This window comes from Papaver somniferum, chromosome 1, assembly GCF_003573695.1.
Source record: "Papaver somniferum cultivar HN1 chromosome 1, ASM357369v1, whole genome shotgun sequence".
Taxonomy (NCBI): Eukaryota; Viridiplantae; Streptophyta; class Magnoliopsida; order Ranunculales; family Papaveraceae; genus Papaver; species Papaver somniferum.
Window position 1 is genome coordinate 143099173 of NC_039358.1, and position 16732 is coordinate 143115904.

General features: G+C 38.0%; 1 pseudogene; it reads left to right on the forward strand.

Moving 5' to 3' along the window:
• The first annotated feature begins 6649 nt into the window (after positions 1–6649).
• LOC113351692 lies at positions 6650–14405 on the forward strand (annotated as a pseudogene).
• Positions 14406–16732: the final 2327 nt, after the last annotated feature.

The following is a 16732-nucleotide window of genomic DNA, read 5'->3' on the forward strand; positions in this document are numbered from 1 at the left end:
TATTGCAAGTTATTCCAAGTACGGGAACCATAGTATGCATAACCGTATGCGTACTGGTTAGTTCATGAAAGTCCGGGAACTTAGTATGCATACCGGTATGCATACTGGTGTGAGTTTCAAGTTCCGGAAATTCAACTGAGTTTAGAAGGTATGCGTACCCGTTCGCATAATGGAGAACCCAAACTTAGTCCTGCCACTTAGGTATGCGTACCCATTTGCATACTTGAGTAGGTTATGTTCTAAAATCGGTTTGTTCATGAACTAATATATTTATATAATAAGGAATGTAATCTTTTGCAAACCGTGGATATAATGTTCATGAATTGATTCGAGTGAATCAAAATCGATTTTGCTTCAATTGTGTCTTGTATACTTTTATGAGAATATAAACAATTGAACAACTCTAGAACTAGTTTCATTTGAACTAGTTATGGTTAAGATGAATTTGGTTGATATGAAAGTGTTCATATGGCTAACTTCGGTTAAATATTATTGATCCAACAAGGTGCACACGTTTAGGTACGGTTACTCATATCTAAATGAAGTCACTTTTCATTTGTGTGTAACAAGCTAAGTTCGATCTAACAGTTGAAAGATATTAGCTTGAGTCTAATCAGGTTTTCATCTAAAGGTGAATATTGAATGCTTTGTTACCAAGGTAGCATTGATTGCAAACCCTAATTTGAAGACTATATAACGGAGAACTCTAGCAACTGGGAAACCTAATCCCCACACCTCCTTTGTGATACTAGTTGCGACTAGAGTCGATTCTCCTTTAACCTTAAGTTTTTCCAAAACCCTGTAGGTTAACGACTTGAAGACTTCATTGGGATTGTGAAGCCAGACCCAACTATTTTCTCTGTAGTTGCGTGTTCTAATCTTGTTATTTTCTATCGTGATTAAGTACTATATTCTCTAAGATTTGCTCGAGATTTAATCTCCGATAGGCAAGATAAAAAGTAGTCACAAACATCTTCGTCTTATCGTTTGTGATTCCACAATATCTTGTTTCGCTACCATATGATTAGATTATTATGAGGTGATTGATATTAGTAGGCTGTTCTTCGGGAATATAAGTCTGGTGTATCAATTGGTTCCTGTTCACCTTGATTTATCAAAAGACGGAACAAAACTCATAGGTGTATCTGTGGAAGACAAATTTATATATTCAATATACTTTGCTGTGTGAGACAGATTGGTTTATCAAGTATTCGACTTTGGGTCATAGCAACTCTTAGTTGTGGGTGAGATCAGCTAAGGGAATCAAGTGCGCAGAATCCGGCGTGGTTTTAGAGGCGTAAGGAACACGACTGTACCTTGATCAGTGTGAGATTGGTTAGGGGTCAACTACATTCCAGTCTGAAGTTAACTTGGAGTAGGCTAGTGTTTGTAGCGGCTTAATACAGTGTGGTGTTGAAATCTGGACTAGGTCCGGGGTTTTTCTGCATTTGCGGTTTCCTCGTTAACAAAATTTCTGGTGTCTGTGTTATTTCTTTTCCGCATTATATTTGTTTATATAATTGAAATATCACAGGTTGTGCGTAAGTTCAATCAATTGTCCAACCTTTGGTTATTGATTATATTGATTGACACTTGGATATTGGTTTTTGATACTGTCCAAGTTATTTCTTATATTCAATCGGGCTCGCATGTTTCTATTTGTTTGATTGCATATTGAATTGAGAAATAAAAATATAACTCTTGGATATACTTTTCTCAAGATTGAGTCTGACTGTCTAGTTGATTCTCTTGAAAATATATTGGAGTTAGTCCATACAGATTGCTAAGCGAAATTTTGGGTGTGATTGTTAGACCCCCGCTGTTTCACAAAGTATCTATAGTGGTGTGTAATTTGTACATGATCGATATAGTTTATGGTTATTAGGTGATGGTAAGAACAATCTCTGGTGGAAAGATAACTGGATTTGGGGGAAACAATCACCAGTAGTATCGATTTCATCTTTTGAGCTTGCTTACAAAAATGTGGCAGATCTCATTGATCAAGACAGTCGTTCATCGAAGCACTCAATCATCCAACAAGTTTTCTCAACTGGGGATGTAAGCAAAATCTTAACCATGAAAATACCAGCTACTTCTTCAGTATGATTGCATGGATCTTTACTCGAAACAGTCAATTAAGCGTTAAATCTGCATATTATAAGTTGGTTGATCTCAAGCATAACAACAATAACAATTATGATGCACACATGGCGAAAAACTGGAAGAAATTATGGGGCTTAAACATACTTCCAAGATAAAGACTTTTCTATAAAAAGTATGAATGACATTATACTTTCTAATGAAATAATGGCTAGAATCATGCACTATGGAAAGAGCACTGCAACATGTGTCATCAGGTTGTAGAAGCTACCAAGCATATTCTATGGGACTGATCTTTTATTAGGGATGTATGGACTTCCACTCCTGGAGCAAGAAGAAACACGGAAGTAGCTGATACTTATATTAAAGACTAGATCATGAATTGGTTTAATAATCATTTCAGCAGATTAGATGATGGCTGGATAGTTAAAATGGCTAATGCAAGCTGGAAAATATGGAAATCAAGATGCAAATGTATATTTTAGGGTTTAAAACTAAATTCGATTGAAGTTATAAGAGGCATACAATATCTCAACAACATGACAGGAAAAGGTATGATAAGAACTCATGCTATCACTGAAAATACTAGTATGAGCTCTGAGCCTCAGTCTTGTTGGATACCTCCTAATCCGTCTATTTTTTCTATTTGTTGTGATGCATATTGTCAGTCAATCACACTGGTCTAGCACTAATATTGTATAACTATGCATGTAATTTTGAACCAGGACGAAGCACTTATGCACATGGACACTTAAATGTGTAACAAGCATAAACAGAAGGGTTGACTCAGGTTATACATTGGACAGAAAAAATTAACTCCAATGCAGAAATAATAGCTGCAGTGGCTAATGGAGACTATCAACAAGTTAGTTAGGAGAATCAACCTCTTATTTTAGATATTATATAGTTATTTTGCAATTATCCTCTATACAGTTGCAAATTTACAAATAGGAAATTTAATAAACAAGCTGATAAGCTGGCTAAACATGTTAGATTTTTTCAAAATCTCTAAAGACTGGATGTCATGTCCTCCAAATTTCATTATTGCTGCTTTACAAGCTGACAGAAATGCGGTAATGATCTCCAAAATCTCATAAATTTCTTCTTTGCATTAAGGAAAAAAGTTATACGACGACTCAACTAGTTCGAAAACAAGCCCATAGAGACCCAGTAAAATTTCTTAGCTTATGAGACGTTGGAGACTGTAGTCTGAGATGCTAAGACGTCCGAACGTTATTCTTTCTGAAGATTTAGCTACTTCGACTTCGTGTTTCTCACCCAATCGATATGGTTTCATAATAACATACATTTGCTTCCTCTTTTTTTTTTTGTTCGAATTTTACCATTTTTTCCACTGCTCAAAGACTCGCAGTACTTGTTACAAATATATTTCTATAATATCTCTGGTAAGTATTTGATTACCAAAGTAGATTTCAATTTGTTTTCTTTTTCTTTAGGACGATAGGACTCGGCAATGTGACCTACAAAGTCATCTCAAAAATCTTGGTCAACTGCACACGCCCCTTGCTCTCATTCCTAGTAAGCCCTTATCAAAACGCTTTTGTACCCCAAAGATCTATGCATGATAACATTGCAATTGCTGGAGAGTTTTCCATCATATTAAAACCTCAACCAACACTAAGGACCCCAAAATAGCACTTAATTAGATATCCAAAAAGTCTATGATGGTCTAGACCGGGGTTTCGTTAGAAAAGCCTTCACCAAATTAGGTTTCCGACCAACTTTCATAGAATACATCATGCTTCGTATATCAACTGTCACATATTCGATCAACATCAACGGCACACCACATGGATATATCACTCCAATTATATGAATAATACAAGGGTATTCTCTCTCTTTATATGTGTTTATTATACGTGCGGAAATTCTTTCAACTAACTTGGGAATTCTGGAGGCCCAAAAAGCTGTGGAGGGACTGGGAATTTCACAAAAAGCCTCATCAGTTATCCATCTTGTGTATGTGGACGATCTCCTCATCACATACAAGTCCTCAAAGGAAGGCATGAATCAACTCAAGCGCCTCCTCCAAGCATACATCACATCAGCAAGTCAGTAGATTAAGATTTCAAAGTCCACTATCATACATCATCCAAAACTCAACCAACAAAAAAAATACTTGAGATTCGTGAAGCTTTCAATATGCCCACAACCTTGACACCTGCGATCTACTTAGGAATTCAATTCAAGAATGGAATATCCTCTCGCCACATTTTTGAACCTTTGTTAAATCGGTTGGTGCGCAAGGAAAAGGGCTAGATAGCGAAATGTATGACACCTACAGGAAGACTAGCTCTCATAAAATCTTCCCTAACCCCTACATCAAACCACATCATGCAAGCACAACTTTTTCCTATCAATGTGAATAGGAAAATAGATCGTATCACTCGAAACCTTTTTTGGAGACATGATTTCTCAGATGGGAAGCTTTACCCACTGGGATATGATAAGCTGACTATGACCAAATCAGAAGGCGGTCTGGGAATTCGAAGAAGCAGTGATCATAATAAAGTGCTAATCATGAAGCGAATCTGGAACATCCATGAAAAACTGGATTTAATCTATGCTAGCCTCTGCAACGAAAAATATCTTAAGCAAACCTATATTTTCAGGGGCTACAACTACTTCATCTTCAGTTAGTCTCCAATGGAGGCAATTAGCGTCCCTCATTCCAAAATTCAAATAATATATTTTCCACAAAATCAGAGATGGATTAACAACCCCTATTCAAGAAAACTGGATCCCGCAATTCGATAACACCCTAGACACGACGAGCTGTTACCCAATCCAGATAATTGCTGACCTCATTGATCCTCTCACTCACATCTGGAATCACGATAAACTAAATCTCCTGCTACCCCACATAATTCAACGAATATCCACTTACTCCAAAACAACCCCTCTGGTAAAATTATCTGGCCTTTCTCCAAATATGGAAAGTACACCACATCATCTGGATATCACTGCTTAACCAGATCATCGGATCATTCCCACCAAAAACCTCTGCCACCAACTAATTTTATATGGACACTCCCATGTCCTCCAAAATTACAGCTTTTCTTGTGGAAAACAATCAACAAAGGCCTCCCGACCTTCGCCATTCTAAACCATATCCACCTCACTGATACCAACTTCTGTCCACATTGCAACTCTGATACGGAATCTGCTGGTCGCATTCTCCTCCATTGTCACGTAGCTGTGGCTACATGGAACATTCTCCTCACAAGACTCCCTACTCATTTAGCTACATACCAAAATCTTCCAAACTTTCCAAACCCACAGATGACAATGACATAACTATTACAATTGAAAACTCATCCTTCTGTCAAAACAACCTTTTGTTTCCTTTTTTGTTCTTTATGGATATCTAGGAATACTTACATTTATCGACAAAGGCAACCGAATCCAAGTAACATTACTCAAATATCTCTCAGTCTTCAACAAGAGTTCTCTTGGGCACAAGAGAACCTCCCTCATGTGCTACGTGGAACACCAGCTCCCGCAAACACAAGAAATGAAACACCAGCATCTGCATTAATCTTAATAGGTTGAAACCTAATATAGACTAGATCAAGATCAACATAGATGAAGCAGCACACGGACACCAGGGAATAGCTGGAGCAGGTTTCATTTGCAGGGATGCTTTTGCCAACACCTTGGTAGCCGTAGCACAGCCACTACGAATCACAACCGCTCTCACAACCGAGTCTTGGGCAATGCTCATTGCGTCCAGAACGACAAAAGAATGAATTTGGCCAAAGGTTCAATTCGAAACTGACTCGGAAAACCTGCTTTGATTCCTAATTTCGGATGCCACTCCGCCTTGGTACATATCAGGAATGATTTCTGAAACCAAACAAAACATGAGGCAGATCCCATACTGCACTGTCAACCACAACTACAGGGAAAGCAATCAGGCGGCGGACGAACTGGCCAACCTGGCGGTGGACAACAACCAATTAGAGAACCCTACAATTTTATCCTGGGACCATACCATCCCGTCATGCATCAATCAAATTGTAATGGATGACTATGGATATCACCCACCCTCGTGAAATTGCCGCTTAATAGTAATAATATTTTCATGCTTCAGGGAAAGAAGGGGAAAAAAAAACTAGCTTTGTTTTTGTATGTGCATCTTTTTTGACGCGAATTGTGGTGGTGATTTTATCTTTAGATCAAAACAGTACAAACTTAGGATCTCTTTCCGGGACGTTTACATTGTTTATATAAACAAATGAAGAAATGCGTCTTGTTTCTCTAATGCAAGATTTTAAAATTGCATTCTCGCATGCTTTCTCACAAGACAAAAGAACCAGACATAACAATGTACAAACAATTCAAGATGTCACTTGGGTTTAAAAACCAGAATATGAATTCCTGTTAAAATATTGGCTCCCCCGATGAAATTTAGAATTGTTTATGTAAATTATGAGATATGAAAAATGCTTGATTTTGTATCTTCGCAATCGCCTTCTTTATATTGAGACGGTTAATGAGGAGTTGTTACAGAAGAGAACAGCACAACATGGCCAACATTCTTCTCCTATGTGTTGTTTTAGTCATTTCAATGTACGGGTCAGCTCTAGGGTCCAGGACTAATCCTTTTTCACGAAAAGATCACGTGACAATGTCTCGAATGGTCCCTGATGCTGATGATGGTATATGCAAATTGAGGGTGGAAATATTTGGTTATGCTTGTGAAGAGCATACTGTACTGTGCTGAACTGAACCGAACCTTCTTAATTTGCATTTCTTTTACATGAATGTGTTAATTGCAGGCTTACGTTCCATGTTGTTCTGATGATCGATCTCAGGTAACGACTCAAGATGGTTATATCCTTAGCATGCAAAGAATTCCAGTACGAAAATCTGGCGAGACATCAAGGGTCAGACCACCCGTTCTGTTACAACATGGATTACTTATGGTGAGTATGAAGACTGTTGGAAAAAATACAGTTTTATGTGAATAAAAATTACTAATAAAAAGGTTTTTCCAAAAATAAAAACACCTTCCAAATTTTATCGGGTTAGGGTTTTATATATATGAAGAATTTTTTTTATTGTATATATATATAGAAAAACCTCTCTTATATCCCCTAAGATTTTTAGTACTTCTTCTTCGTTTTTTCGATGTTTGATACGAGGGTTCTAAGTGCTAACGATTCGTGAGTTTTCCGCTGCCAAGTTCTAGAAGGACAAGTTTGAATGTGCTATTCAAGCTTGTTAAGATTGTTGTATCTTGGAGGCATATGTACCCGTAGGGCTATAGCATCATCTTTTTCAGAGTGTAGCCGGGCATTCTTGTCTTAAGGACAGTATGTTGAACATGCGCCTCAATCTACCATTACCGTTTTTCTTGTTTCCATGGTGTTTAGCAGGATATTCAAGACATTAACAGTTGACTAAGGAGAACACACGAAAATCAGATAAGTGCCTCTTTTATTGATTAGTTATTTGATTTTTTCAGTTTTAATTGTTATTACCCAATAATCTTAAGACAAGATTTATATATATTAGAATAGCAATTAAGAAAGAATCGAATTGGGTTTGATCAGTAGCTCTCGTACTATACACATCGACTGGTTTTCTTTTTTAAGTCTACATGTGATCGTGATGAACCTAACTGGTTAATATGTGCTTTAATCAGGGGCCTATATGGGATATCTTGTATATCCTCTAATTTCGGCGGGTCAATCTGATAATACTCGTTATAAATCACGCCAGTAAAGTTGTTGGACCATGTGCTTATTGTGGATGTTGAAGCGTCCGCGACTAGGTGTTACAGAATCGTTTGGTGGTTCAAAGATCGTTGTAGATGCAACCACAGAGGTGTATAAATCCGACCTCCGGATGCAAACCCTGGGTTTATGCTCGCTCTATAACTCCAACGGAGAAAAGGATCAATGTCAAGCATTCCGCAAGATCTCTATCCTGAGATCCTCGCAAGGCTACCAGTGAAATCCACATATGTATACTGTTTGGTTGATTTGGTTGGTTCTTGTAATGGCATACTTTGCTTACGCTTATGGAATCAGGAAAGGGATTTCTTTTATCTTTGGAATCCTGCCACCAAAGGGTGCCAACGAAGTATATAACACTTTAGATGATGATTCGTTTACATCACCATTACTTGATGGTGATGGTATTAATCAAGTGCCGATTCAAAAGATAGAATCTTCGCCCGCTAGAAAACAGCTGGTGAATGCTGAAAGTTCTTTTGTGGGTTCATGTAATGGGTTGAATACAAACTGTTGGCAAGACCACCACCTGAATTTGATGATATGTCTCGTAAGCCGAATCTTGGTTACCTATCGACCAGACATGGGTCCGTTCGGTTATAACTCGAAGTGTGATGAATACAACTTAGTATGAATTAAGAGCTATTCAAACTTCAACCAGTCTGAAGTTGTCGTTTATTCACTTAGATCGAATGCATGGAAACGAATTCGAAATATACCTTATATTATGTGTAGTTTTAAATCACAAGAGTACGGGGTATTTTGTAATGGGGCTCTTCATTCGTTTGCGTTGTCCAAATCAGGTCGGTCATCTTCTACCTCCAAAGTAGTAGTTACACCCGAAGTATTAGTTGCATTGGATATAACAGATGAGATTACCAGAGAAATCCTACAACCAGACGATTCTGAAGTCGTTAACTATACATATCGGCATATTGGTGTGTTGGATGGGTGTCTATGCGTGCTTTTAGGTAATCCTGTCATCGGTTTTGAAATTTGGGTAATCAAAGATTACCTCAAGAGAGAATCTTGGAGTAAGCGTTATACCATGTCCCATAAGATTACGGACAACTCTAGATATTTGAAGCCTATGTGGTCCTCGCATACAGAAGAAACTGCAGTTTCCTGTCGAGGAATTCGCTAAGTGGAAGTTTGCACTTTCATCATCGGGTCGAGCATATCATTCGGGAGGAGAACATGATGGATGCACAAGAGATTCTTGAGATGTTTTCTGAACTTGTTGCAGTGCGTCTTCCAATTATTGAATCACAGATGGCTTAGATAGAAGTCGAGCAGAGTATCGAGAAGGTTTAACGGTGACTGATCGAAAGAATGAAGTTGTTGGCTTCTGCTCGAGCCATTTATTGCAGTAGACGATAACTGCTAGCGATTCTAATAGCGGTGATGTTTAGGAGTTGAACGAGCAAAACAGAACAATGACAGTGAGGAGATAAAGCTGACTTGGTCTATGCCATTATTGATATAGAGATGCAATACTCCTGGTGTTAATGGAGCTGTGACGGAGAAGATCAAGGTGCTGCTGCCATTACCAATGGAGTTGGCAGTGATGATGCTAGTTTGATCAGTGATGCTACTCACGATGCCTGGGAATGGATTGATTGCTGTTGAAGGCAGTGTACATCGAGTTTGAAACTTGGCAGTGTCATGAAGATGCTGAGAGTGGGAGAAGGTATGCTACTGATTAAAAGATGGTGGTGGATTTGAGCTCGAGAAGGACATTGAATAAGTTAATGTTTTTTTTTCCAACCATGGAAGCAGCCATTCTGGATTAGTTGGTGGTGCTAGGAGGAGTTACCCTAGAGTCATGAAGCGATCAGTAATTTCACCTGATGATCGAAGTTACAAAATCTGGCAGAACTTTATCCTTCTGCTAGTCGTATACACCGCACTGATGGCTCATTTCCAATATGGTTTTCTTTTCAAACCAGTTCGAGGACTGGAGATCGCGTATATTGTCATCGATGGAATCTTCTTGATAGATATCTTCATCACCTTCTTCATTGGCTACGCGACAGAAAATCTTACGTATTCGTTGACAACCATTGGGAAATTGCGTGGAGCATCATGCTTCGTCTCTGGCGTCTTCGTAGAGTGTGTTCTTTGCTTTCCGCAATGGAGAAAAACATCAAGTTCAACTACTTTTGGGTGAGGTGCGGCAGGCTTTTCTGTCTGACTATATTCTACGTTCACTGTGCTGCATGTGTTTATTATACTATCGCTGCACGTAGCAGCCATCCAGAACGAACGTAGCTTGGTGACTTGCTTGATGAGAGTCTAGGAGTTCGATATATTACATCGAATTTATTGGTCTGTTACAACTTTCACATCTGTTTTACGTGCAAAGACGAAGCGATGTATGCGGGAACTGGAATCACTAGATTGTGTGAATCAAAGTGTGTTCTCCATCAATAAAATCATGCGAAGGTACAACGGTACTCGTCGGTATGAGAAAGTTAATTTACCAATTCTTTTGAATAAGCATGCAAAGGTATAGTGGAGCTCGCTTCAGGGGAAGAGCATCACATATTCATGCTTAATTCTTGTACTTGATGTCGGTTTGCACTTGCTCAAACCAAGAGCTAAGTTTTAAATAATTCTTAAGAGAAGTATTTAAATGTGGGGGATAAGAAATGTGATCTTGCAATCCATCAAGGATGATAGGTATATGATGAATGCATTAAACAACCTTGAAGAATATACGAAAGACACGTGATTATGGACCACTTCAGATTTGACAGGAAACTAATATGCGGTTGACATGGTCTAAAGGATCAGTAGGTAACCATATATTTTTTTATTTTTTTTATTTTCTGTCTAACGTGTTTAGTACGTGTTGCAAAATAGATGTGCATATCCGCGTTTAATCTGGGAAAACACAGGGATGCTCTGATTAGAAGACCAGAGATTGGAATGCATGAGGTACATAATTAATTTCAATTATGTGATATATGCTTTACAACCACCTATGAAATATGTGATATGTTTATGATTTGACTGAAAGACCAAGATGGCTGATATGATCTAAATGATCGAAAGGATCCAGAAGAAATTCTGAAGGAAATGGTTTTTGTCAAACTCGATGCGTTTAATGTGTGTTGTAAATGTGCAGTATATCAGATGTATACAAATACCCATGTATCTCAAGAGAATTACTGGATGATCTGATTAGATATTTGTGATACTTGAGGTACATCTTAAATTGTGTATGTAATACATATTGTACTGACCTTAAGAGATGTTGTTGTTTCAGGCTATGGATAAATCTTAGCCTATGTGTGTATCCTCTTAAGGAGTGTCTGTCTAAGGAAGTCCTTAAAACAGACAAGATGAACTTGTATATTGAAGAAATCAAAGTTCGTGTGCTTTAATTCAAGCATAAGAGGAAGACGAATGATTACTAAGATGCTTCTTAGAAGATATTCCTCTGTGACCGAAGCCTGTGGCCATCATTGCAGAAACTCAATTGACTATGTGAGTCTAAAGTAAATGAGCAATGACAAAGTCTAGACATACTCGGAGAAGGCTAATTCGGTAAGATAACTATACTCTTTAATGAAGTAATTTTAGTTGATTCGTGAAGTCAAAAAGAGGTCTCAGTAGACATGTAAAGTCAAAAGAGAACCTCACAGACTTAGGGAAGTCAACAGAAAAATTAGTGGTCCTTTGACGAAAGGATTTTCTAAAGAGATAGTTCGTAATTATACATCGAGGGGGAATGGGACTTAAGCTCATATAAAATAAACTTGCCATGAAGGATACTCAACCTTGCTGACTGGAGATCCCAAGATCAAGGTTTCGAATGAGACAACTAATTTATGGTAGGTAAAGGTAAACACTATCAGAGGATTATATTCTCTCTGTCCCTTCCCTATGGTGTAGATGTGATAGTGTGACTGCATGTGAAGGGTGACTTTAATAAGTCTTAATGAGTTCCATAGTTTCAATTTAAGATTGAAGTGGGGTGTAGCAGTGAACACTCTTAATGGAACTCACCTATCTGAATGAGGAAGTGGGTCGCTTTCTATGAGAATATGAGCTGATTCTCTAGAGCATTCTGAGAAACAAGACGTCCAGGGCCAAAATGGACACAACGGCGGAGCTTGGCAGCAACCGTGGAGATATCATGTGTGGTTGTTATCGCGAGTTACACCAAATGTTAGACAGTTCAAGACCTAATGGACACTGGCTAATAAGTAGTTCAGGTAACCTCTCACTAAGCAAAGGTTCAAGACCTTATGGACACCTATGCCTATTCATGATATTTCTTGTTTTCCGTGTTTTATCGTATTTTTATTCTTGTGGGGGATTGTTGGAAAAAATACAGTTTTATGTGAATAAAAATTACTAATAAAAAGGTTTTTCCAAAAATAAAAACACCTTCCAAATTTTATCGGGTTAGGGTTTTATATATATGAAGAATTTTTTTTTATTGTATATATATATAGAAAAACCTCTCTTATATCCCCTAAGATTTTTAGTACTTCTTCTTCGTTTTTTCGATGTTTGATACGAGGGTTCTAAGTGCTAACGATTCGTGAGTTTTCCGCTGCCAAGTTCTAGAAGGACAAGTTTGAATGTGCTATTCAAGCTTGTTAAGATTGTTGTATCTTGGAGGCAGATGTACCCGTAGGGCTATAACATCATCTTTTTCAGAGTGTAGCCGGGCATTCTTGTCTTAAGGACAGTATGTTGAACATGCGCCTCAATCTACCATTACCGTTTTTCTTGTTTCCATGGTGTTTAGCAGGATATTCAAGACATTAACAGTTGACTAAGGAGAACACACGAAAATCAGATAAGTGCCTCTTTTATTGATTAGTTATTTGATTTTTTCAGTTTTAATTGTTATTACCCAATAAACTTGCATAGCCGGGATTACTTATGGTGAGTATGAAGACTACTAAACTTGCATCTCTTTTGTATAAATACGTCAACGGATAACTTCTTAGAATTCTTAGTCCTATCCTAGTTTCCAAATTGATTCAGGAATAGTAATAATGTACTGTATATAATTTTGACTTATTTGGCTTGGCAGGATGGTATAACATGGCTACTTAATACTCCGGATCAATCTCTAGCATACATTTTAACAGATAATGGATATGATGTTTGGATTGCCAACACCCGCGGCACAAAATTTAGCCGTGGACACACATCGCTCAGTCCAGATGATTCGGTATTCATCTTAGTAAAAATGTTCATCAGATTTTGTGTACCATGGGAAAATGGCAGTAGATTAATTAGTTATTCATTTTGTGTAGCCTTATTGGGACTGGACATGGGATCAGTTAGTGCAGTACGAACTCCCTGCAACCTTCCAGTACGTGCATGATCAAACGAACCAGAAAATCCATTATGTTGGGCATTCTCTGGTGAGTACCTGTAATTTTATGCCTCGGGTTCCTTCATATGCTAAGCCACTAAGGTTGCATTTTCTTTATGTCCAGGGAACCTTGGTTGCTTTAGCTTCTGTCTCCCAACAGAAGCTATTGAATATGTTGAGTTCAGATGCCTTAGTCCAATCGCTTATGTTGGTCAGATGACATCACTCCTTGCTCAAACTGCCGCTAAGCACTCCGTGGCTGAAGTAAAAAACCAAATTTAAAACTCCTAATTGTTTAATTTAGTTTGTATTAGCTTCAACTGAGCTCAGACTATCCTCCAGCAGAATCTCTATAAGGCGGGTTATGACGAGTTCGATCCAAATAGGTAAAAATCCTCTCTGTTCTTGTACCATAGAGAAATTTCTGATTAGTTTTGTAAGGTCGACAATCTTTTGATGTACAGCAAGGCAGTAAAGGATCTTCTAAAAGCTTACTGCAAGGATCCGAGTATCAATTGCTATGACTTAATGACCACTTTTACTGGTAATATAAATGTAGATTTGCTCCAATCTTGTTAATCACTTTAAATGAGATTTTTGTTTCTCCATCTTACCGACTCTATATACAATATCTAACTGAAGGCAAGAACTGCTGCCTCAACTCTTCGACTATTGACGTCTTCCTTGAAAATGAACCTCAGTCTACGGCAACAAAGAACATGATTCACTTGGCGCAGAGTGAGTTTTCGATTTGTTCGTACCTTAACAATGTTATAACGACACTCGACTTTAATCACAAATATTCAACAATCACTCGTAATTAACACTTGTGCATATTCACAAATTCTCATTTAAGCTTATCGGTTTAACTGTCTTAAATAGTGATTAGAGAAGGTACAATAAGAATGTATGATTATGGTGATGATGAAGAGAACAAGAAGCACTATGGACAATCTACACCTCCAGTATACGACATGACAAGCATTCCAAATGACCTTCCCTTATTCCTGAGTTATGGAGGGGCGGACGCGCTTTCTGATGTTAATGATGTGCAGCTCTTACTGGCCAACCTTAAAGATCACAACCAAGATAAGTTGGTTGCACAATATCAAGACAATTATGCTCATGCGGACTTTGTCATGGGTGTTAACGCGAAAGAATTGGTCTATGATCCTCTTATGGCCTTCTTCAAGCAGTGAAGTTCACCAATGTCACTGGCGTTTTTTTTTCCTTCTTTGGTACGCATACAATTGTTAAAGAGTTGGGTTTGTTGGTTTCTTGTTCTTGTTTCTTAAAAAGTTTTTGTCTTTTAAATTTCACTTTACAGTCCGTGTATTAGATCTCAAATGTATTGCTAATGATTCAGTGAATTATTTTTACATCCAGTAATAGTTCGATTTCATTTTCATTTCATTACCATCGGATAATCGTGACTTTTATATCGAGGGTGGTATCATGTATGTCATGTGATTAATCATCTATTAGTCAGATCAATAAGGCAGATAAAAATACCAAAAACTATTATTGTTACTGATTTTGGACTTTAATCTTGTATTTTCCCACTAATGTTTATTACATGATGATTCATGAACATGGAGATATCGCTAACCGCAATAAAACAGAGGATAGTACACCAAGCTTTTTTTTTTAAAAGCAAACAAGAACCAACTACGCGCAGATATTCTTTACCTTAGATGAGAAAGTTTGGCTTACGACTAAAATGCTTACTTGCTACAAGGTAAGTGTTTGTACCCTATTAAAATGGCGTACGTGCGTATCACATGAGGCTTATAATGGAAGCCTAAATCCAGTTTATTATGGAAATCGGTCGGTTCATTATGGAAACCGGTGGGTTTGTTATGGAAACCCACAAGACTTACTATGGAAGCCTGGATTTGGTTTATTATGGAAACCGGTGGGTTTGTTATGGAAACCCACAAGGCTTATTATGGAAGCCTGGATTTGGTTTATCATGGAAACCGGTGGGTTTGTTATGGAAACCCACAACTCCATGGGTTAAAAGATCTTAATAAAAGAGGTTAAGATTTTCATGGAATAATTATTATAGATAATTATTAAATATTATTTAAGATAAATCATGATAAAAGAGGATATTTATCTTAAGTAGTTATAATTATTATTCAAGATAATAATTATTTGGGATAAGTGAAGATTATGATAAATATTAGAACTTATCATGAATCGGGTTGTTATTTGGGATTTATACAGATGAGGAGGTTATTTGGATAACTATCAAAACCCTAAAGCTACATCTATTTTCTGCCTATACATAGAGGCAAAATCTCAAATCAAAAGGTACGGAATTCTATTCTTTTCACCATAATACACTTGCATAGAACATCCGCTGATTTTAGCATCAGAGTGTTTTTGCAGGTACCCCCACCTCTTTTGATCAATTCTTTGGAGATTTTCATCAACGGTAGCGATTGGATCACCTTTCCCGCATCTCGAAGATTGTTGGAGTGATCATTTTTGCACCAACATCTTTTGGCACCGACTAAGGGGATACGAAGAAAAGATCGTGCTCCCCATTTGATAGAAGCCATTCTCAAACAATTTTCGAAACTAGGGTTTCAAAATCATTGTGAACAAAAAGTTACAGAAGGTTTCACAACCTTTTCAGAAGTTACAGAAGGTTTCACAACCTTTACGGAGGTCACAGAAGGTTTCACAACCTTTTCAGAATTTCCAGAAAGTTGCAGGAAGTCTAACGACGTACCAGAAAGTTACAGGAAGTTCCAACTACGTAGCAGAAAGTTGCAGAACACAGTTCAGAGAGTTGCAGGAGCTTCTGAACACTTTCAGAAAGTTGTTGAAGGATTCTGAACGTTTTCAGAAAGTTGTGGGAAGATCCAAAAAAATCACAAAAAGTTCTGCCAAAGTTGTTAAAAGAAAAGAGAGGCGTATGGATGCATCAGGAGTAAATCAACCTGAGATGGATGTAGATGTACCCATCGGAAGTTTAATGAATCAATAAGCAAACCCTCGAACGTTGAGAAGTGTTGTTGTCCAAGGAGATTACGACGAACGGGATGGAAGAGAAACATCGATGTCGTCATTGGCAACAGTATCTCGATCTCGGTTTGAGGTATCTTTTCAAGGTTCAAAGAGAACAACGTCTCGATGTGCAGGTCACCATCTCCAACCATCAATCGAAGCTTCCATCATCGAGAAGGTTTTCAAGAACAACATCCAAGCATCCATGAACGACGATAGGCCGACCTCGTTAACATAGGAGTAGGCTCTCGAGTTGACGATCTGTCGGCAGAACCAGCTAACGTTCGGTCAGCTTCTCAGGTTACTGTCTCACCAGCTATGCAAGTTAATATACCACCAGCTGATCGAGTCGATGACCCACGGGTTACACAGGTTAGCAGACCTCACGTAACACCTATCGACCTAACAGTAAGGGAGCGTTTGTAAGATCTTGAAAGAGAGAACAAACGGCTTAAGGTTGCGTTAGAGAAAAGAAAGGAAATCGAAGAAGTTGCTATCCCTCGTTCCA